At 40.0% G+C, this 22,688-nt stretch overlaps 1 protein-coding gene across 1 annotated transcript in view; it reads right to left on the reverse strand.

The window, feature by feature from the left end:
* Positions 1-4,908: 4,908 nt before the first annotated feature.
* Positions 4,909-22,688, reverse strand: part of LOC114486797 (uncharacterized) — a 167,372-nt gene continuing 149,592 nt past the window's right edge. The window contains exon 8 of the mRNA XM_028493433.2: positions 4,909-5,635. The gene's annotated coding sequence lies outside the window, so the exon portion shown is untranslated. The remainder of the gene's footprint in view (positions 5,636-22,688) is intronic.

Genomic DNA, 22,688 nt, shown 5'->3' on the forward strand with positions numbered 1-22,688 from the left:
CTGAACATTATCTACAGTGCCACCAAATATCAAAAAAGAGTAAAAAAGCCGACCTTAGAATAAGTTGCATTTTCCCCAAATCTAAGGCACTTAGAAAAAATTTAAACCCTTTCCTCAATATTTGAACTTCAGAAGGTAAAATTTCCTGGAAACATTAATGTGCCAGCATGAAATAATATCACCCTGTAGGAGGTAATAAAGGCATAAATTATGTCAAATTGTATCTGGTTCATGGAGGTTACAGTGCTTCTTATGGGCAGAAACAACAGGCAAAGAACACCTTCCTATCTCCCTCAGAAAATTAAAGTCATGTGCACAAACATCAGTCTAAGAAATTAGGGGACCCGTTTGTGGCAAAATAAAAATGTGCCATGTTATAGATACACCTCCTAAAGATATGAAATATCTCTTGTTACAGCAGAACATACTTTTTCTCCTGGTCTTGGTCATCATAGAAAGAACCATTAAGTCATTTACATTACCAGTGGTGGCTCCTACTCCTGTTAGGTAATATAATACACTAAATGAACTTGCTGCTAGGCTATATAGTGCTCCATTATGGACTCTAGCTATTAACTGGTTTGGGGTCACTGGCCATTTCGGTTAATGTGAGGAATCTATTCTTCTTTAAGTAAAATGTTCAATAGCATCTCCTACTGAAATGGGCTGGTTTCAAACGATATGTATCATTAGGCATGTGCCAATGTACATGTGTATGGGATTCCCTGCATTTATTTATTTAGGATAAGAAAACAAAGTCTATTTTGCAAAGTTTAAAGAAAGTAATTACAGATGCCATCGTGTACCAAAGTTATTTAAAAGTCTGAAAAAAATGTGGCATGAGGAAAATGCAAAACTCTATAAGCCACATTGTGATTTAACCCTTTTGGAGCTAAAGCACTAAGGGGGGGAAAGCTGCTTTTCTCCTCTTTGCCCCTGTTTGAAGATGCATATAGATGACACCGCAAACAGAACCATCTCTTTTGCTACAACCTGGGTAATAATGTGCTCAGTTAATCTATATAGCATAGAGTCATCCTCTCAAAAAGTAATTTACTTCTTTAAAAACTGGAAGGAAAATAAATATGGTGCAGTAAAATTGAGTAACGGAATCTATCTGGACATTTCACAAAACATTTCATTATGCTGACAAATTCCCAGAAGTGCTCTCAAGAGTGCTTTAAGCTGAGGATTACTGCACTGGAGCTGATGGACTTTTTTTGTAGCCCCTTTAAAAGGCAGTGAACCATTTTTCTATTTTATTTAAATAATGCCTCTTAAAATGGATTTTTAGAGGTATAATAACTCCTTAAGAGTCAGTTATGCTAAACAGTTTCTCTTGATAGAAATGTTGTAAAACTCGTTAACTGCACAGTTTCAGATGCCGGCTTGGTGAACACTAACTGACATGTGAATGACCAGAGTTTGTAAGATAAATTGCAATAGTTGTCGTATCACACAGCTAGCATTGCACAAGCTGGAGGCCACAAGGGTCTCCAACCTGACAGAAAATTACTTCAAGATGAATGAAAAATGCTTGTTTCTCTTTATTAGTTTTTAGAGAACAATGAAAATGTTGAACTGTTTACAGAGGTCTGATTAAATGTGGTCGGCGGGGCCACATCCCTACTGCTAAGTGTCGGCCTCCCCCTCTCACACACCACACCGTTCCAAGCGCCCGTCCCCACCCTTTGCTCCATGCCACGTGCATCTCCTTAGAGGCTATTACGGCTGCACATCTGTGTGAGAAGTGTGCTCAATCTGACATCTGACATTCCACTGCTGCTCGGTGCTGCAGAGGCCTTTTGTTAGGTAAAATACTGTTGTCAAGCCTAACAAGCAGGTCATGCAATTTGCTGGACACTGCAGCAGAGAATAGCCCAGGATGAATTGCTTCAGCTTCAAACAATGCCCAGTTCCATATTGGAATACATATGTACTTCTTTCATTGTGCCGCACTACACAAAGTCATGACATTTTGTTTTTTTTAAGGCTTTAATTTAAAAAAAAAATGTTTCTAGGGTTAGACTACCACAAAATAGCCTTTTTTGTTGTATTAGGATAACTACTGTCTTATGGCTAAAGGAAACGGCATGAAGTGCTTTAATTGGTCATTTGTGGTTTAAATCCCATTTATGTTTTTCCAGAAAGCACAGTGAGAGGAAAGGCACTAGCTATTATTTTAGCTGACTGTTTGGTGTACTTAAGGGGGTGGTCAAAACCAGAACATTTAGGAGAAAGATTCTCACTTCTATTTCCACAAAGTAAACAGCCCTTAATGGAAAGAAATATGAGAACTCATTAATAAGCATATGCCAATCAGGAAGAAAAGTCTTTTTAACCAGACCAAGCCAAATGAATCAGATCCAGAACATGTTTCGGTAAAGTAAAAAATTAAGGAGAAGCAAATCACTGCCATTTCAGCTCAACAAACAGCTTTCCATGGCCCATCATCTTCCTCACTCCTAACCCCTCCCTCTCTCACACACACACACATCAGGGAAATAAACAGTAATAGGGAGCAGTTCAAATGCTATTTGTGGCATTCTGACACAATACAGAGTGCACACCCCTAATGTGCAAGCAGGATTCTCTTCCCCTCTGTGCAGAACATGCATTCTGAGCCTATTATGTATATAAACAATGGCATATGTAATTACCTTTCTAGGGTGGCAATTATTCCTCAGAATCAACAACCAGACTTAAAGCGTGTTCCCCTAGAAGACATTTGGGGATCAATTCTGGGTCAATTACATCTGGCTTTGATTTATCACATGGTGTCAGGCTATGTTAAAAAAAGAAAGTTTACCAAAAAAAAAAAAAAAAAACAAGGATTATGAGGTAAAGGCTAAAGGTTTGGCTCAAATTGGTTTGTCTCCAACTTTGCTTTCTCCCAATTGCTCTGCCCTCCCCCATTCTCAAAACAACTGTGATTTGCTGGGTTTTATCCGTTAGACAGTTTGCTGTTCAGAAATACTAAACGCAATGAATCTAGACTATGTCCAGATTTGAACTGTCCCCCACCCCCAGGCAGTGGGAATTTCCCCTGGGATGCAGCAGAGGGTAGGGGTTAATAGTTCAGGCTTTGGAATCTAAGAGATCTGGACTTAGATTCCCCATGACTTAAGATACACATCTGTGCAATGGATAATACCCACTTCAAATGGTTGTTGTGTGGTTTAAATGAGATAATTAAGAGGCTCTGTGAAAAGCACTAAGCTCAGCACCTGGCACATCATGAGTACCCACTGAATAGAATGATTGCTCTTCTGCTGATGGACAACCCAAAGGAGGAGAAGCCGAGCAGCCCCGCCCCTGTGCAGGGGAAGCAGAGTGGATGTTGGTATGAATGACAGGGCTGAACTGGTGAATCCAAGACACCAATTAAGAGGACCAGTGGACTAGACAATATACAAAGTATCCAGCTGATTTGGACTCATTCTAAGTACACTGAGGTAAACTACAAACTAATAGAAGTGCTACTCTGTTAGTAAGACCCCTCTGTCCGTTACAGAGCCTTACGAGCCACAGATGAAAAAAGCTACTTTACATGTCTTGATCACCAAATATTTACTGAACACTTATCTACTATGCACCAGGCACTCTCCTAGGTACAAGGAATACAGAGGTTGTCCCTCTAAAAAATCTCCCAAAACAGTAAATAGATATCTACAATTTAGCACAGTACAGGTTCATAACTCAGACTTCCTGGAAGCTACTTCATGCAAACTGAAAGTAACATAACCAATATCCAGTATCACCATCAGGAGTTTGGGGGTGGGGCAATGCATCCTATTAAGGATGAATCATATAAGTAAAGCCATTGGTCAAACTAGAGTTATTCCTTACTGAGGAGCAAAATAAAAGTTTTTAGAAATTAAATAAAAAGGAATGATTTGAGAATTCTCAACAAATTCTTTAGGGAGCCATATAATGCTCCATTCAAAGAACACTTTATATCCATTTTATAGGGAGCAACGTTGTTTATTAAATGAGAGAAACAGCACTGACACAGTTCATTTCTCAAACAGCACATAGTGCTATTGGCAGTATGTACTGGCAGCTTAATTAAGAAGTCTGTTGATGATGTTAAAAAAAAAAAAGCTGGCACATTTTCAATTCAAATGTGGACACTACTCAAGACAAAGACATGTCTATTGTTGGCTCATACATACTAAAATGTGTCACAGACACCATGTCTACAGTCATATTAGCATCTTAACACTGGAAAACTCATGACTTATTCCCAGATCAGAAGTAATTTTTTGGAAAAATTGTATAGTCATCCAACTTATGGAATACGGACAACACAATGAATACTGAAATAGCCAAATTTTCATACAGAGCCTTTGCTCAGGTCTGTTTTGCTCCTTCCCTGTCCTTTCTTGGGTCCATGAACAACACCCCCAAGTTTGAGGCAAACCTTTCCCCTCTCCATGCTAATAACTCACGTGGAGTGGCGGGCCCCTAGGGCATTGAAGGCAGAGGCCTATAGGGACAACAGATTTAATTTACCTCCCTACTTTCCAAGAAATGTACAAACACAATATATTTCTCCAATATACATTCTACACCTAAGGGGGAAGAAGGATTTATGCAAATTTGCTCCAACTATAATGTATTAATATCTCTAAAGTCTCCTGAATGTACATGGAATCAATAAAATGGGTCCTAACTATCAGAAGTCCAAAAAAAAATGGAATTAAGATGTCCTGACTTGCCCACATTAGGAATTTTGTTTTGTTCTGTTTTGTATTAAAGAGATTTAAAATACTTACAGAATATACTTTTCCATTTGTTTCCTGTTTTAGGGACATGCTGAAGAGCAGAAGACCAAAAAAAAAAAAAAATGTATGCCCTGAAACTGACTGTAAATCCACTGAAGGCAGGGACCACATCTTATTTGTTTCCTCATTTTCCCTCCCCTGTTTTGTACAGTGATTCACACATAGTTAAGTACTCAATTAAGTTGAAAAGGCAATGCATGTTTCAATTCACTTTAATTTGGAGGGGCTGCATTGATTTAAGAAAGAGCTGAGACAAAAAGGAGAGGTTCAACCTTTCCTGATTTCTGGCTGGTGAGGCACACTGTCTTGAAAAATTCCTTTGCCGAACCTTGCATAACACTGGCATCATTAACCGCTGGTCACTCACTGCGTCATTCTTTCTATCTATCTATCTATCTATCTATCTATCTATTTACTTATTTATGGTTACGTTGGGCCTTCGTTGCTGCATATGGGCTTTCTCTAGTTGTGGCGAGCAGGGCTACTCTTCATTGAGGTGCATGGGCTTCTCATTGCGGTGGCTTCTCTTGTTGCGGAGCACAGGCTCTAGGCACGCAGGCTCAGTAGTTGTAGCGCATGGACTTAGTTGCTCCGTGGCACGTGGGATCTCCCGGACCAGGGATTGAACCGTGTCCCCTGCATTGGCAGGTGGATTCTTAACCACTGGGCCACCAGGGAAGTCCTTCACCGTGGCATTCTTAATGTCTTGATTTGTTTCCATTTTTGCTGACGGTAACAAGATGATTCTCCAACAGTTGCCTTTCCAACAAGAAAATGTGAAAGGTGATCTGAAGCCGGTATTCAGCGAAGCGGGTATTCAGTCTATCTCCATCCTACAGACAGTACACCTGTGAACAAAATGGAAACAAATTATTAACCTAAGCCTTTTGAAGAACAACTTTTCAGAAGTACAATGGTTGGTCTTTTGTTGATCGCTAAAATTATTTAGCTCAACATTTCAAAAACACAACCAGGATCTTTTATGGTGATAATGCTGTTTAAAGTTTTCTTTCTTTACCTTAAATAATGACTTTGAAATCCATGCCACCCCCAGGCACAGATCCAAGCCTAATAAAATCAGAAATACCACATATCTGTGCATTTTGAAAACAAAGCTTCCTTCCCTACCCAGGTAAAGATTCTGTGTGTTTTCCCTTGCCTTGATAAACAGGAATAAAACCCCTCATGAGATTCTGAGCCCTACCCCTTCGTGAACAGTAAAGTTCCTGCCTACGTCCCATCAGGTAGCACCAAAGTGTCTGGCTGGGAAACAACAGCTGCAGATAGAGAAGCCCACTGTGAAGCAATTTGGGCAGGCAGAAGCACACTTTCTTCAGCAAAGGTTCTGAACTAACCAGGTGGGTAAAAGAAGAATGCATGAACACTTCAAAATAAGCTCCATAGGGCTTCCCTGGTGGCGCAGTGGTTGAGAGTCCGCCTGCCGATGCAGGGGACACAGGTTCGTGCCCCGGTCCGGGAAGATCCCACATGCCGCGGGGCGGCTAGGCCCGTGAGCCAAGGCCACTGAGCCTGCGCGGGAAAGGCCACAGCAGTGAGAGGCCGGCATCCCGAAAAAAAAAAAAAAAAAAAAATAAGCTCCATGGCAAATGCCACATGAGCGGAGCCTGGAAGGATCCAGGTGGGTCCCACCTTAGGCTTTTCAGTCATACCCATGCACTTGTATATTACTAACACAATCTTAGATGAGGAAAGAAAGACATCTTTGCAAGAAACATTTTTACTCATTTACGTGCTCATGGGCTACTGTCTTTCTGAGATGTCCCATTGCAGTGGGATATAAAGCAAACCAATACTCAAGTAAGATTAGCCTTAACACAATTTATTAACTAATTTATTTTATCTATTTGGGTTTCTAAAAATTGGTCAAAAGTAATTGCATATATGTTTAAAACACCTTTCGGCTCATGAGCAAAAATGTCATACTACATGAGCATTTAAAATCCACCTAGAGTCATTTTAGGTTCTTCCTTCTCTATCCATTACATCAAACTTGTCACTGAAGGCTTTTACTTCTTAATGTGAAATGTCTTTTGCAGACCCCTTTTCTTCTGAATTGCTACTAAAAGTTCCCTGCTTTGTCAGGCCCTATTCTCCCAAGCCTGGACTATGACAGCCTCCCAGCTACGCCAAGGTCTCCTCTACTGCAGTCTCAACTCCTTCCAAGTGATGCTACTTCCACTGGGCCTCTGCTTCAGCCATTCATTCCAAGATCCCTCTGAGCTAGGACCCCTGAAATCTCCATTTAAGAGGTTTAGTGTAGCTGTGACCTTCAGCCCATCATCAAGCAGGCAAAAGAGAAGCAAATTCAGCCCCTTTTTGGCCACAGTGCACTGAATTGCAGAGTTTACTCTCAACTGCTTCATCATCATTTTTCCCTTTGTTTCCCTACCAACCCCAGACATGCTGGCCCAATCTTCAAAACTGCTTCTGCCACCTAAAGGGGCGGGATAGGAAGGGTGGGAGGGAGACGGAAGAGGGAGGAGATATGGGGATGTATGTATATGCATAGCTGATTCACTTTGTTATACAGCAGAAACTAACACACCATTGTAAAGCAATTGTACTCCAATAAAGATGTTAAAAAAAACAAAAAACAAAGAAACAAAAAACCCGCTTCTGCACTGACTAGCTTTCCCATTTCCGACAAGGCTTCGTGCCTTGCCCAGAACCCAAATATTCTTGACGAGGACCCTGATACAACTTTTCTCCAGATTCTATTTCAGGACTCCAGCCACTGGCTGGGATCCAGCTGTGAATAGATTGCCCACTGCCATGATATCACCATTCCTGACTCCGAATCTCACCTGCTGTCTACATTCTAGTTGCCCAAATCTCCTGCTGAATTGCATTTCCTCAGATCCAACAGCTTCCCTGAACCAATCCCAAGATCATCACATCCTCTTGGTCTCTGAGGACTGGACTGCTGGCTAACCCTAGTGCAGCCAGGCTCCCAGACCCTGATACACCTCGTCTTCACTTCCTGCTGTTTCCTGGCAACCTATGTTGCTGAGGTCCTGCATAGGAGCCTCCTTTTCTCAGCCTAGACAAATTCTAACACTGTAATGTTTTTATAACACCTATCTTTTTATTCATTCATTCAATTAGTCAGTCATTTATTAATTTATACTCACTTCATTCCATAAAAAATAACGAGGTTAATACTAACTTAGTTAAAAAAAAAAAAAAAAAAAAACCTTACATGATTACCTGTAGCCTAACCACAGCCTGATTTCTGAAGTTTTCCACTTCATTTCCTAGTCTCCAACATGACGTCTCTGCTTCAGGCACACAAGTCTACTGACCTCTAAGCTCATTCTGAATCTTTGTTCACCCCCTCTTTTCTTCCTTCTTAATTAGCTCCTTTCATCCTTTGCATCTCAATCATGACATGATCTAAGAAGCCTTCCCCAAGAAACAAATCCACTTTACCTCTCCCTTATCTGGATTCCTCTGGAATAATCAATATCATACAGTTTAAGTGCTGGTTTTCACTAAATGTTTCATATACATTAGCTCCCCAGACAGACTGTTAGTCTTTGAGAACTGGGATAAAGGCCATGTCTTATAGTTGTTATGGTGTCTCCAAAGTACTTGATGTTGACCTCTAACAGGAAGGCAAAGCTCCACTTCCACCCTTACTCCACTCCCCAGCCCCACAGCCATGGAGGAAAAGAGACCAGGTAACTGAATCAAGTTACTGGATTCAACTAAACTTCTTAAAAGGAGGTGGAGCTTTTGGTGTATTGAGAGGAAAATTTAAAGTTTTAACCTGTAGGCTTCTGTGTTTTCTTCGGAGTTGTCTCTTGGGGTTCTCACTCTCTTTGGACTGCTTCTCTCTATTTTCATGTGGCCAATGAGGCAAAAGAGGTCTGGAACTACCTCCCACTTCAGACATGCTCCTCAACTACCACCTACCCCCAACCCAGATAAAGCCTAGGGAGGAATAATTAGACCAGCTCTAACTTAAACCTTTCCTTTCTTTTTTTTTTCTGCCTCATCTAGCCACTAGTGAAATATGATGTAAAGAGCTGGACTCAGGAGTAAGGGACCAAGGAGGTTTATCTGCGTGCAAGACAATATTTCCAAGCAGCTCCATAATGGTAGCTGAGCTCATCAGAAACTGCGTTAGGTTTGAGGGAGAGGTGAGGGCAGGGGCTAGGGCAGCACCCAGGTAATAAATAAGAATATATGTGTATGTACTTCAGGTCTAACCTATGTTTATCTCCTCCCACTATTTGTAGCCCCAGGGGATACCTGGATAAAATTCTGTGGGACCATCTCAACATAAGTACTAACCTAAGTATATGCTGAATAAATACTTGTTAATTTATTTTTCTATAGTAAATGTCTAATAGACCAAGAATTTTAGGAAATTTTGAAGTTCTGGGTCAGAGTTTTTTATGATTTATGTATACCTGCCTGACTCAAAAGCTTAAAGTAATTTTTTTTTCTATAAATCCATTTCTCTACGAACACAGGTCTTACAACACAGATCTCTGAGTCTGAGATCTTTTTGAGAGTGAGGATGCAAGCAAGACAGGTCCTGGGGGTTTTACAAGGCTTTCTGCCAAAGATTAAAGTGGGCTTCTTCTATTGTGAAATTTTGAATTAGCACTTACAGATGACCAAAGTCCACTGTAGAATCATGTAATATATCTCATGTATTTTGAATATTTAAACATATCACATACACACACTATATACGTGCATACATATATAACCTTGATATATACTACTTGGAAAGAAATGGAAAATGGATGCAGGCGTATTCCAAAGTCATGAGATCATTTGTCACTTGTCCAAGTCTGAAACAATGCTCTTAACTGGCATATGATACAGAGACTGCCAATTGTCCCCTAATACCCACTCTCCCCTTTTTCCTTTATTAATAGAACTCCTGAATGTTGACAGGTACATGACCATAAAAATTATATTTTCAAGCCTTCTCGGCAGCTAGGTATGGCTAGTAGGGTGTGAGCAGAAGTTAGGGGTGCAACATCTAAGGAATGCCTTTAAAGAGGATGCTTATAAATCTTCAGACATATGAATGAAGCTAACAAGCAGGGATAGCAGAATAGTAAGATAGAAGTTTATTTCTTCCTTACTCAACAGTCTACGCAAAAGCAGTCCAAAGCTGATATGGCTGATACGGCACCTCCACTGTGTCAGCAAGCTCCTTCTAGCTTGTTTAAGCTACTATATTTCGGTATAGGTTAGGCTGCTATAACAAATACAGCACTATAATTCTATCTCTGCCACTTACTAGCTATCCACCCTTGGACAAATTATGAACTTGTTTCTAACATAAGGGTATGTCTTTTTTTTTTTCCTTCCCATTATATCTCCTGCTTCTAGCACTGTTTGCATACAGTAAGCATTCAATAAAAATTAGTTATTACTGCTGTTCCTGTTGTTATGCCAAATCTAGACAAATAATACCATACCTTAACAACTAACCATTAGATACTTCCAGTAAAGATCTGAAATAATACAACTAATCAACATGGCGTACATTACAGTGATCACATTTTCTGACCCAAACTTAGAAAACATGGTCTGACAAAAGGTTTTTTTCTGACTTGTGAATTTAGCATTATGAAAATTTGTATATGCTAAGCCATTGGTTGTCAACTTAATAAACTGACTTTACTTTTCTACAATTACCTGCTTAAATTGGTCAGCCCTGGAAAGTCGAGCCATATAGCCCCAAGATTATTATTGGTTCTGTCCCCTCTAGTTTTTATTACAAAGTTTCACTGCGCATGCATATGATGCACACAAAAAATACCTGATTACTCATTTATGGTTGTGAATTTGTATTGTAATAGTTCAGAATCTCCAAAAAATAATTCTTATATTTTTCCCAAGAAGAACACTTCCAGCTTCTACAAAAATAGCATGGATGAGAGTTTTCAGTAAAATACATTTCTCCTATTGACGAGCATTTAATACACACACACACACACACACACACACACACACGCACCCCTGGCTCCTTGGAGTTCACCACAAGTGGTACCATTTGCCAGTCATCGAAGGTAATTCAGTCTGATCTGTTGAGGTGATGGATTCTGACAACCTACGTAAGCCTGTCATTAAGGGGAGGATAGATTATAGTCTCCATTCAGGACATTATAGTGCTTACATTTCTCATCCATACAGCCTATGAAACATAAGGGGAAAGCAAGAAGATGGAAATAAAGTTGAACAAGGACTTACTGCTTCTCTTGCCAATGAATGATATGAGCAGATCACCAGTCCACACTTTCTACTACGTATATATAAAGTTCTGTTTCTTTCTGGCTAATATAAAGACCTTTTACAAAGAACATAAAGATTATGCACAGAAGTGACTATTCAGTAATTTAAATCTACCTTGAGACCTTGTGCTTCCACTTTTAAAATATTATTTTTTCCTCTTTCACCCTATGTATTTAGCCATTTTGCTTCTCTATAATTTTTTTACTTACATACTTAAAATTTTCATCTAGATGGAGATTATATCTCAAATGAAATTCATTAATTAGGTGAACTGAAAAAGACAAGTCTGAATTAATGAAAAGTCTACACTATGGACTATTGTCAAAAAGATCACGATAATAGCAACAGCTGATGTTTGAGAGTTTACAACATGAAAATCACTGGGCTGAACACTTTTCAAGCATTATCTCACGGAATCGTTACAGAAGTCCTGGAGCAGGTATTACCACCCCATCTCTACAAATTAGAAAACAAAACCTGAGAGATATTAAGTAACTTGCCTAAGGCCACATAGCTAATGAGCGATAGAACTACTTTCAAACCTTAGTTTGTCTGACTCCAAATTTCATGTTCTTTACCACCACACCAAACTGCTGGGGTTTTCCTTTAATCAATATAATAATAAAGCAGTATCTCAGATTAGGTTAACAAAATTCTGAAGTGCCGGGGAACCCTGCCTTACTTTAAAAAATAAGAAGTATTTGAAATTAGCTCACCAATTATTTTAGATTGGTAATAATTATCTGCCATTTATGAAGTACATACCAGGCACTTTGTATTAAATCTAACCCTCACAGCAACCCCATAAATTAGATAAATGTCTCCATTTTATAGATGAGGGAAAAGATACTCAGAGAAGCTAAGTAAAATTTGTCTAAGGTCACAAAACTAGTATGTGGCACAGTCTTTGCACTCTGCCATCTCCACACTACCTTATTACCTCTCCAGCAAGGCCTTTCTCTAGAGTTCTAGAAAAGGCTGCTTTTAAAAGTAAGAGTGCCATTCCCCTGTGATTATATGTATACCATTTATTAGCTCAGCAAAGCTTTAGTTCAGAGACAATGCAAAAGTAAACTTTAACCCAGGCCCTGCCCTCATTATCATAAATTCCAAATTTAGTGAGGTCCATGTTAATGGGTTTTACTGTATATAGAAAAGAGTTTAATAGTCACTTAGCCCTGCTCTATCTCCATTAACAAATCTAAAAAGCCACACAAAGGTGAAGGAAGGAAGAACAATGACCTCAAAACTAAAACAGATAAGAAGTGCCTGTAATTAGCACTCTAGAAAAAAGTCATAATACATAGCATATGCCAACACCACAATACAGTACATATGCCGATATGTAACAAGTGCAACCCTGCAAGTGTAAGCGCTCTATTCGTCAATTAAAGAAAATTAATCCTAATCAGATGTTCATATTAAGGAATACAGCCACAGCAAATCAGCAATAATAATTAGAAGTCCATTTCAAATCTCTTTGGTGAGCAGTGAAATGATCTGACATAGCCAGGCTGCCTGATCCTTTTTGCAGTGTTGTATAAATGTGCAATTAGGTGAAAATTCCTAGCTGTTTAACATGGTCGTCTTTACTACTCACGCTGCAGTTGTTTCTAATGAAGGCATGCTTCCATGGGCACCCCAAGTGGGAAAAACGTATAAGTTGTAACAGTCAAGAACATGTCCGCTCTGAGAGACAAGTCCATAATACACAGGGTTTTGCCACAGAGGTCATCACGGTGTTGCAAAGATTTTAAACAAATCGTACCTGCTTTGGAGGGGGCTACCTGAAACAGTCAGGATGCCACAGCTCTGTCACGTTACATCATGTTTTTTGTTTTTCTTTTCTTTAGGTCAGCTTGTAAATGAGCTGCCGCGTGCCTCTCTGCAAGTGAAATAGCCTTGGGACACAAGCAGAACAATCCAGGTGAAGGGCAGCCCAACTGTGTGTTCAGGTATGATGCACTGTGGGGTAGGTGGTGGAATCAGATTTAAGATCATGTGTAGTCTGGCTAGACTCTGAATAGGTCACCTGCTTCCTAGTCACAGAGCCAAGGCTTAAAGTAGGGGCCCGTTAGCTGAGGGCCATCTTAAGGGGTAGGTTGGCAGTCTCGGACACCCAGGGTGAACTAACCTCCCATTGCTACTCTACATGAAGTACAAGGTACTAACTTCCCTACTATATGAATGTTAATTGATCCAACTATCTGAAACTGCCATAACTCTGATAATCCTGCATCTGGTGTTGCTTGACTGGCGTGCAAACCAGGCTCACCGAAGTATGTATTACTTTAGGATTCTGTCTTTCACTTTCACTTCCAACTCACTGAGCCACAGCATCATAACTATTACTGTTTCTTTTACAGTTGATTTCAAGTCATTCTAAGGCATTCCTGAAAAAGAACATGGAGTCTCATTCTCTGAACTTTTCAAACTCAGAGTGAGAAGAAAACATCCTTCCCTGTGAGCATGGGATAAACTCTGAGTTCTCTCAGAATCCTTCCCAACCTATGAGTCTCTGATTGTTATTAATCAATTAAATCTTAAGAGATACCCAGCAAGTCCACTTCTAGGAATCTTTCCTACAGAAATACTAGTACAAGTTTGTAAAGTTTATAAAAACAACATTGTTTGTAATCGCAAAAATGTGAAATGATCTAAATGGCCAGCAGTTTAAGAATGGTTTATTAAGGACCATCCAAACCAAAGAACACCATGCAGCCATTAAAAATAATAAGATATGTCTTGAGAAAAGGAATATTTCCTGCCGTATCAGTAAACAAAGGATGTCACACTCATCAGCGATTGCAGTCCTCCAACGTGAGCCCGTGAGCCCTGAGGAAACTCAGGAAGAAAAGAATACCTGCCATCTAGCAGCCATCAGACTGTAGCCACTCCCTACCGTGGGCCCTGAGGAAACTCAGGATGTGAAAACACAGGATACTGGCCCCAGAGAGCTGAGGTGCATATCAAAGGAATGATTTCAGTGAGCCCAGACTCGTGCATCTTCCCATACAAAGAAAAGCGCTAAGTTCCTTAACTTGGGATATCTGCTTTTAATTTACAATAATCTTTTGATGTTCCTGACTACCTGCCCTTTGTTACAAAACTTCTGTGTAACCTGGCTCCCCCATCGCCTCCTCAGAGCAGTTCTCTCAGGGTTACTGGAAATGCTGCCTCCCAGGCTTAAGTCCTAAAAATTCCCACTGAATAAAACATAACTCCCAACTTTTAGGTTGTGAACAATTTTTTAAGTCCACAGTCTCTTTTGACATGAAAAGGAGTTCAGTGAAAAAAGGAAGACGCAGAACAAAACATATAGTGTGTTACCATTTGGGGGGAAAATACAACTGTGTATGTATATAAATAAATGTATGGAGAATATGGAGATATATGAAACAAAAAGATCTATTTTAGAGAGCTGTAAGTATAAATATATAGCTATGTATATTTCTGTTATGTGACATTCAGGTAAAAATATTTCTATCATATACTTATATATACACACATTTGCACATGCATAGAAAAATCAGGAAGAATAAGTCAGCTTGGGCTGCTATAAGAAATACCATGAACTGGGTGACTGAAACAACATTTATTTCTCATAGTTTTGGAGGCTGGGAAGTCCAAGATCAAAGTATGGGAAGTCCAAGATCAAAGTACTAGTAGATTTGGTTCTTGGTGAGGACCTGCTTCCTGGCTTATAGACAGCCACCTTTTTGCTATATCCTTACAAAGTGGGGAAAGAGAGACAGACAGAGGAACCAAGCCTCTGGAAAGTGAGATCAGGAAAGGAGGACTTTAACTTTTTACTTGTGCACATTATTGTATTTATTTAGATTTCTAAGCAATTCCCCAACATTGAGACACACTTCCTCTCCTGCATTCCAAACAAGTTTAGAAGTAATACAAAAATAAAACAGATGAGAGGCTAGAATATAACCTTTATTACTTACTGATTGAGACCACAGTGAAGGAAGTAGCTTAGTGTGAAAGCCAAAACAAGCCTAGCTGTCTAAACTACAGAATCAGGCCATCTTCACAAGCCAAGCCAGTGCTGGGCTGGGGTGGGCTGGGCTCCCAGCCTCGGGGAGAATGTGGCTCTCAGTAGGCAGGCCCTTCTACAGCTAGAAGGAGGGTGGCAGTAAGCTGAGCTGGCTCACTTATTTACTCCAAATTTACCCATTAGGTAAGTTGCTCTCCTTCTAGAGCAGAGTGAGAAAAGTGGTCTGTTAAGAAGGAGTATAATCTTTGTCTGAGAAAGTAGTAGTGGTGGTGGCTCAATCGACCTTGCAATAGGTTAAAGAGTAAATGGTGAGAAGCCAGAAGCAAGAAAGTAGACAAGTCAGGAAGAACTGAAAGAAAGGAAACAGAGTAGGGAATTTAGGAATGGGTTTTTTTTTTTTTTTTTAAGGACGAAGCCAACAAAATGTCAAATGTGGAAAGTAGAAGACTCAAAATAATTTACAGCAAGAATCTAAGCACAGTGGTGGAATCATGGACACAAGTGAAGTTGGATGCCTCTTACTGAGACATAAATAAAAGGGAAGAAAGAGGAAAAGCCACAGTGATCTGAGGCAGAGTTGAAGGAAAAAATTGAGTTCATATCACAGGATCAGCTTTATAAAAAGGTAGATAGATTCTAGGGCTACAGCCAGACAACAAAAGTAAATTTGCAAACTGCCACAGGACTGGCTGTACTAAAGTCATGACAAAACTCAGAAGAACCAAGACCTACCTGTAAATGTTTTATCATACTGTGAAACCTTTGAGAAATTATGTGATCTATTATTTATAAGACACTGCTTAGATTACATTGATGTATATATACTCTATATCATTCAACATCATGCATCATAATATTACTGATTCACATGCTCCTTTGTCCCTGGGAACACTAAGGAATAAAGGTTTTGATGAATAACAATGGTTTAAGCTTGACCAGCCCCGTGCAATTTTTCATTGCAATTCTGGCTACCATTACACCATATTCCCCAAATCACAACGCAGTATAAAGTAAAATGAAACAGACCAAAGAAACTGGTGGAAAGATTCATAGTCTAAAAGTCTGGCTCCATACTTTTAACTGATAGAGACTAAAATTTCTGCACTGGAAAAAGTTTCTGTTTTCACTGATCTATTTTCATGCCATGGTTTCAATGGCCACAAAAGTCCTTCTGGTAAACAGATTCTTCTGGTAAACAGTTTTCTGTGAGTTTAAAAAAAGATGGAAAAGCTTTATATCTTTCAACAGTCCCCAAAGTTATATCCTTCATCAGGTTTTTAAGTTACATTCCTAGTCTCCATGCCTCAGTGTGGTTTAATTTTACAACCAGCTGCCCTCTCTTAACTAGCAGTTTTTGACATCATTCAGGTTTTGTAAAATGTGTGCTACAGCCCTTACTTGGGTTTCTCAGCTGCTACTAAAGTTATACGGCACTTGGTTAAGTGTGGAGGCTGGCACCAGAGAGGATCCATAATGGTGATTATCATGCAAATCAGCCTGCTGCAAGTCCAGCTCCTCCGGAGGACTTCCAGAGCTCGGCTTCCCCCAGTCACTTCATTGTCTCCAGGATAAAGCGAGCCATCTTAGCTGCTAACACTGGACGCAATTGAGATTGGTTCTCCTGACAGAGATTAATGCGCAGCAATGAATCTTTCACTTGGGGTAGAAATATGATTTTATTTAAGAAAATAACCATACATAATTGGGCTGCTGTCATTTTAAATTTTAATGGTGAGAGTAATATGGAGGCTTCTGGAACGTTAAATTACAACTTTCAGAAGCTTCACACTGAATCTTTCAATTATTCTCTGTAAGTACCTTCTCAAAGCATGTGCCACCATGACACTGATATCACAATTCAAATCTAAATTCAAAACTGACTGCAAGGCTATATGAGCTATGTGCTGGCGTGCTGGCTGCCTCATTTTATCTCTGAACATCTGACGAGGCGAATCAGGAGGCACTCTCCCAAAGCCCAGCCAGCTGTTTCCCAAATATTCAAATACCCTGGCATGCAGAAGAGCCTTTCAGATTTCCCCACATCAGAATTTGTGAAGACCCCCTATTTTTCCCATTAGTCCCTGGCTCACTACATCCTTTCACACAGGCCCGCCTGACTCACTCAGCTAAGTGGCCGCTCTTGCTCGCTCGTTCGCTCACTCACCTCTCGGGTTCCCCCACTCCAGCAACTGGATCCAGTGTGCTGCAGAACGGCAGCTAGTTCAGACAAAACCATGGGGGAGAGTTTTTCAAGTCTGCATTTCCTTGAAGTGGATCTGAAAGAGGGGCTGAGCTGATATTTGTAGTAGTAGGAAGACAGAGAGCAAAGAGAGTATGTGAATTTTATTTAAAATACATTCATTAGACTGGAGCGAAAATGGAAATGGGAAGACAGAAGCAAGGGAAATGTGAAAAGGCTTCTTCCTCTTACTTTTACTTTGGTGTCTTAACTCCCTTGTTATATACCTATTTTCTTTAATCATTTTAATATTTTTTATCTCCATATTAAAACAAGTGGAAATGAATAATTATTTATAGGTTTAGCTTTAGACTGCTTCAATTATTTTAAAGAGTCCCCTACCTCAGTAAAAACAGTGCCAAATTTACAACTGTAAATAACTAAATCCAGCTGCACTAATGAATCCACAGTAAAAGACAACCGTTATTTCACATTTTAAAGGTCCTGAAGCAATTTTCCTCAGCTGGATGACTTAGAATAGACAGCATGTGGGAAGCTTAGAAGGAGAAGGGGACCAAGGTGCCACAGACAACAGCCTCTATCCAAACGGCTGGTCAAACTTCCTGGACACCAAAACCCGGGTTTCCATCTGGGTGAGGGGTTCTCGATTCCTTCCATAAAACTTGAATCTTTACTTGTTCGTTTCCTGTGATGCTTTTACACTTGGACAGAAGGGGCACAGCAGGGATGCTTTCAGGGCACATCTAGAGGGAAGCCAATCTCACAGGAGTCATGGATGCCAGATGTCAAACCAGTGTGTACTGCTGAGCGTGCTCTGAGTATCCCTCATCAGCACCAAATCATGGTCTGAGGAAACTGCTGTCCTGATCTGGTAGAAATTTATGTCATCTTAAGAATAATCACAGTAATAAAAGAAGCTGCTATTATGAATGTAAAAATTACCTGAGAGCCAGACAGGCCAATGTTCCTGTTCTGCCAGTCAAGTATATTCACTCCATCAACCCAAACCATCGTTAAGACAAACAATTTACTCCTGGGAGCCATAGGTGGTAAAGGTTGGGAGGCCTAAGCGTGGTGTGGCCGTAACAAGGATGCTGACTGACAGTATTTCTTGAAAACAGCCTCAAACATTGTTTTGCACTGAGATCAGGACTATGGTGCCCTAGTGGGCATATATCTAAGTCACTGATCATGGACAGAGAAACAAAATTTTTAAAACCCACATTGATTTTGGAGGCCAAAGCAGTACAGTTACATATCCTGTCTGACTTGAATATTTAAGGCTTGTGAAGTGTTTCAAACACAAAACAGTTCTACATAAATCATTTACCCAAACATTTACTGCGCTCCTATTATATGCCAAGTATCATATATATTATAAACCAGTTTTACTTAAAGAATAATCTTCAAACTACTGGATTTCTCTGCAGAATTTAGTACCATGGCTTGTCCCTTCATCTTAAAGTTCCTTCACATATGTAAAAGTTCTCTCCCTGTTAGAGGCGTCTACTTCTTAGCCCGCTCTGTCCCTTTTCACTAATTCCTTTTCCACAGCCCTGTCCTCATCTCCCACTAAATCAAGGAGGAGTGAAGGGTAGTATATCAAAATTGTATGGAGGACATTTTTTAACACTATACAGGTATTTTCCACCCCCATTTGAGAATCATTACCTATGTGAATCACTCACTATTTCTAGCTGGAGTAAATCATATCCCATAAAAGTTTGGGGATGAAAAAGCAAACAAGAATAAGATGAAGATCTCTGTACTAAATACTTCCTCTTGATGATATTATCACCTGTATGTTGATGATTTCAAAAATAACATTTTAAGGGAATTCCCTGGAGGTCCAGTGGTTAGGACTTGGCATTTTCACTGCAGTGGCCCAGGTTCAATCCCTGGTGGGGAAACTAAGATCCCACAAGCCACATGGCTCAAAAAAACATTTTACATGTGCAAATGCCTGGTGGGCCTCTGTTTCCAAACAACCTATTAACTCAAACTCAGTAAGTACAACATCAGATCTATTACGTTTATTTTTTTTCTTCTCTTCCCTTTCTTCCTAGTACCCACTCAGTGAATACTTCACACCCCCCATTCCCACCCCACATACAACAAATCTGCTTCCAGACACTTCCTCTTCTTCCTCAAGAATACATCTTAGTTTGTCAACCATGTGCCAAACCCCATCTGGGCCTCTGCAGCAGCCTCCTCGGTCCTCCCTACCAGCAGTCTCTCCACTCCAAATTATTCTCCTCATGATCCTGATTCCTACTGATTATAGCAGGAAATCCTAGAATGCAGCATTCAAAATATACAAGATGATTTTTGATACCAAATAGACCAACTTTTTATATATTTATATTTTTAATAGGTTTAAAAAAGTAGAATTAACACATCAACTGGGATTTTAAGTTAATATTGTTTGCATTTAAAGTAAATTGTATAAAAATTGGACAATTTAAATAAAAATCTAACTCGGAGTATGCAGGCATTTTTAAAAATTTATTTATTTTATTTATTTACTTTTGGCTGCTTTGGTTCTTTGTTGCTGTACGCGGCTTTCTCTAGTTGTGGTGAGCGGGGCTACTCTTCATTGCGGTGCACGGGTTTCTCATCGCAGTGGCTTCTCGTGTTGCGGAGCAAGGGCTGTAGGCACGCAGGCTTCAGTAGTTGTGGCACGTGGGCTCAGTAGTTGTGGCTCGTAGGCTCTAGAGTGCAGGCTCAGTAGTTGTGGTGCACGGGCTTAGTTGCTCCGCGGCATGTGGGATCTTCCCGGACCAGGGCTCGAACCCGTGTCCCTTGCATTGGCAGGCAGATTCTTAACCACTGCGCCACCAGGGAAGCCCCAGACATTTTTTAAAAGATAAAAGTGGTACATGAGTCAGTGAAGTATTGGGAAGCTTAGTCCTACAAAATAGGTCCAAACTTCTTAACATGATATTGCAAACGTTACCTATCATCTTCAGCTACTTCTTCCTACATTCCCTGAACTTTACTCAGACCTTTTGTGGATTAGCTTAGCTGATACAAAACACCCCAAACCTAATGGGTAAAACATTTTATTTAATTCATAATTGTGCAACTCAGGTGGGTCATCCTGTCCAGGCTGACAACAAATTTCCCCGGGACTCTCCCTGTGTCCATGGTCAATGGTGGATTAGCTGGTAACTAAATAATCCAAGATGATCTCACTCACAGGTCTAGTGCTGAGCAGACTATCAGCCAGAGCCTCTGCTCTTCTGCAGGTGGCTACTTATCCTCCAGCAGGATAACCTGGGCTCATTCACAATATGATCTCAGGGTTCTAAGTACAGAAGCCCCACTGCACAAGCACTTCTCAAGTCTCTGCTGGTTTCATATTTACTAATGTCCATTGGCCAAAGTCAGTCACATGATCAACCCAAATTCAGTGATGGGGAAACAGACTCCACTTCTTAATGGAAGAATTTTCAATATCACATTTCCAGGAGTTGGATGCAGGAAAGGGAAGAACTTGTGACCATTTTTACAATCTACCACTCTTTCCACATCCCAAACATGCCAGACATATTCACACATGTGTTCATGCTATTCCCATCATCTGAAATGAATGATCAACCTCCTTCTGTCCTTCTGGCAAATTCTTACTTCTTGTCCTTCAAGGTTCTGCTCAAATATAACATTCCCTGACATCCTCCCTCAAATTAATTATACCTTCATATGTTTCCATGATCCCTTGTATATGCATCTATTATAGCATTCAGTGAATTGTATTATAGTTACTTATAATGTCTCCCTAACTAGACTGTCTTTGTACTATCAGCATAGTACCTGGAAAAGAATAGGCATTCAATAAATATTCACTAAATTGAATTTAATTGAAAAAATTCAAAACAAAGATTAAAGTCTTCCTCAAATAAGACTACATTTAAAGACTTAAGATGCAACTGTACAAAACTGACCTTATGAGTTAGGAGGACTAATTAGATCCACCTCATCTAATTTGAAGGGCACTAGGGCAATGCTCCCAGTCAAAAGCATTTTTCCTGTGGAACTGGCACAAAGTCTGAACTTCCAGCATAGATTATCCTAGGTCCTAAAATGTTTTGCTGTAGTGCAAAGAGCATAGGAGCTTTGGAGTCTGAAACACTAGGACTCAAAACCTAGCTATTTGTGTGATCCTAACAACTTACTTAATAACGTTTCTCTGTACCAGTCTTTTACATCCATACAGAGTTATCTGTGTTGCAGTAACATATGAAAAGGACCTAGCACAGTGCTTGCCATACACCTCACACACATCAAACCCCAGAGTCTCCTCTTAGAAAAGCAAATGACCTGGGATGGAGTAACCTCAAGCCTTTATCATTAATATCTGAGGAGAGTGGGGGGAAAAAGGTAAGAAGAAGAATAGTGTGGAAGTAAAGAAAGGGATAATAGCTTAAAAACTTCAAATTTAACAGAGTCAGTCCTGCAGCTAGTAATTACACAGTTGCATCAGTATTCAGGGACCCCCTGATGGAATAAAAGTCCCCACCCCGCCCCCAGAGTATACAGTGACTATATCTGGTGATACAGGACTTAGGAATTTCTGCATAATTTTGCTGGGCATCAATATGGAATCAACATTTATACATATACTCAGGCAAGACTACTGGGGAGAGAGTTAAGGAAAAATAGTGATTTTAAAAATGATGTCACGCTAATCTTTTTAATTCCCTCACGTTTTTCCTTCTACATTTAACAGGGGTAGTTGTGGTAAACAAGATTTTTTTCTCCCTACCTAAGGAAACAATTTTTAAGTGAAAAAAATGAAAAGCACATTACAAACACACAATTCTAAACTTCAAATTATATCACTTCTAAAGAAAATGTTACCATTGAAATCAATATAAAGTGAGTTTAGACACACTGAAGTCCTGTTTCAAAGTTAAGCCAAATTTACTACATTTTAATAGAATCTTTAAACCTCCAAAATCCAAGTAGGAGCTTGTCTCCTATAAGAAGTCGCCACAGTCGTCCCTCCTGAGGCTGTTCTCACACCTCAATGGCAACTCTGGAACACTTCTGCACTTAATGTGCACTAGATCAATCTACATTTGTTGATATCTAGCCCTATAAATGAATCTCCACTATTTTCCTGCTTTCTTTCACCCCAGCTTCACTGTAAACTTCCTGGTACCCAGGATTCTCTTAATCCACCTCTCCCCACTCCCAGCACCCAGACTGTACTCAATAAATATTAATTTATGGCTGGCAAGAAAATGTATAAGTAGCATTTGCTGATGGTAAATTCACTGGTCCATTCAAGTTCAGATTAAGACTGAGGGCGGGGAGAGAGGGAGAGAGAGGGAGAGAGGGAGAGAGAGAGAGAGGGAGAGGGGGAGAGAGAGAGAGAGAGAGAGAGAGAGGGAGGGAGGGAGGGAGGGAG

The sequence above is a fragment of the Physeter macrocephalus genome, chromosome 8 (assembly GCF_002837175.3).
Source record: "Physeter macrocephalus isolate SW-GA chromosome 8, ASM283717v5, whole genome shotgun sequence".
Lineage (NCBI taxonomy): Eukaryota > Metazoa > Chordata > Mammalia > Artiodactyla > Physeteridae > Physeter > Physeter macrocephalus.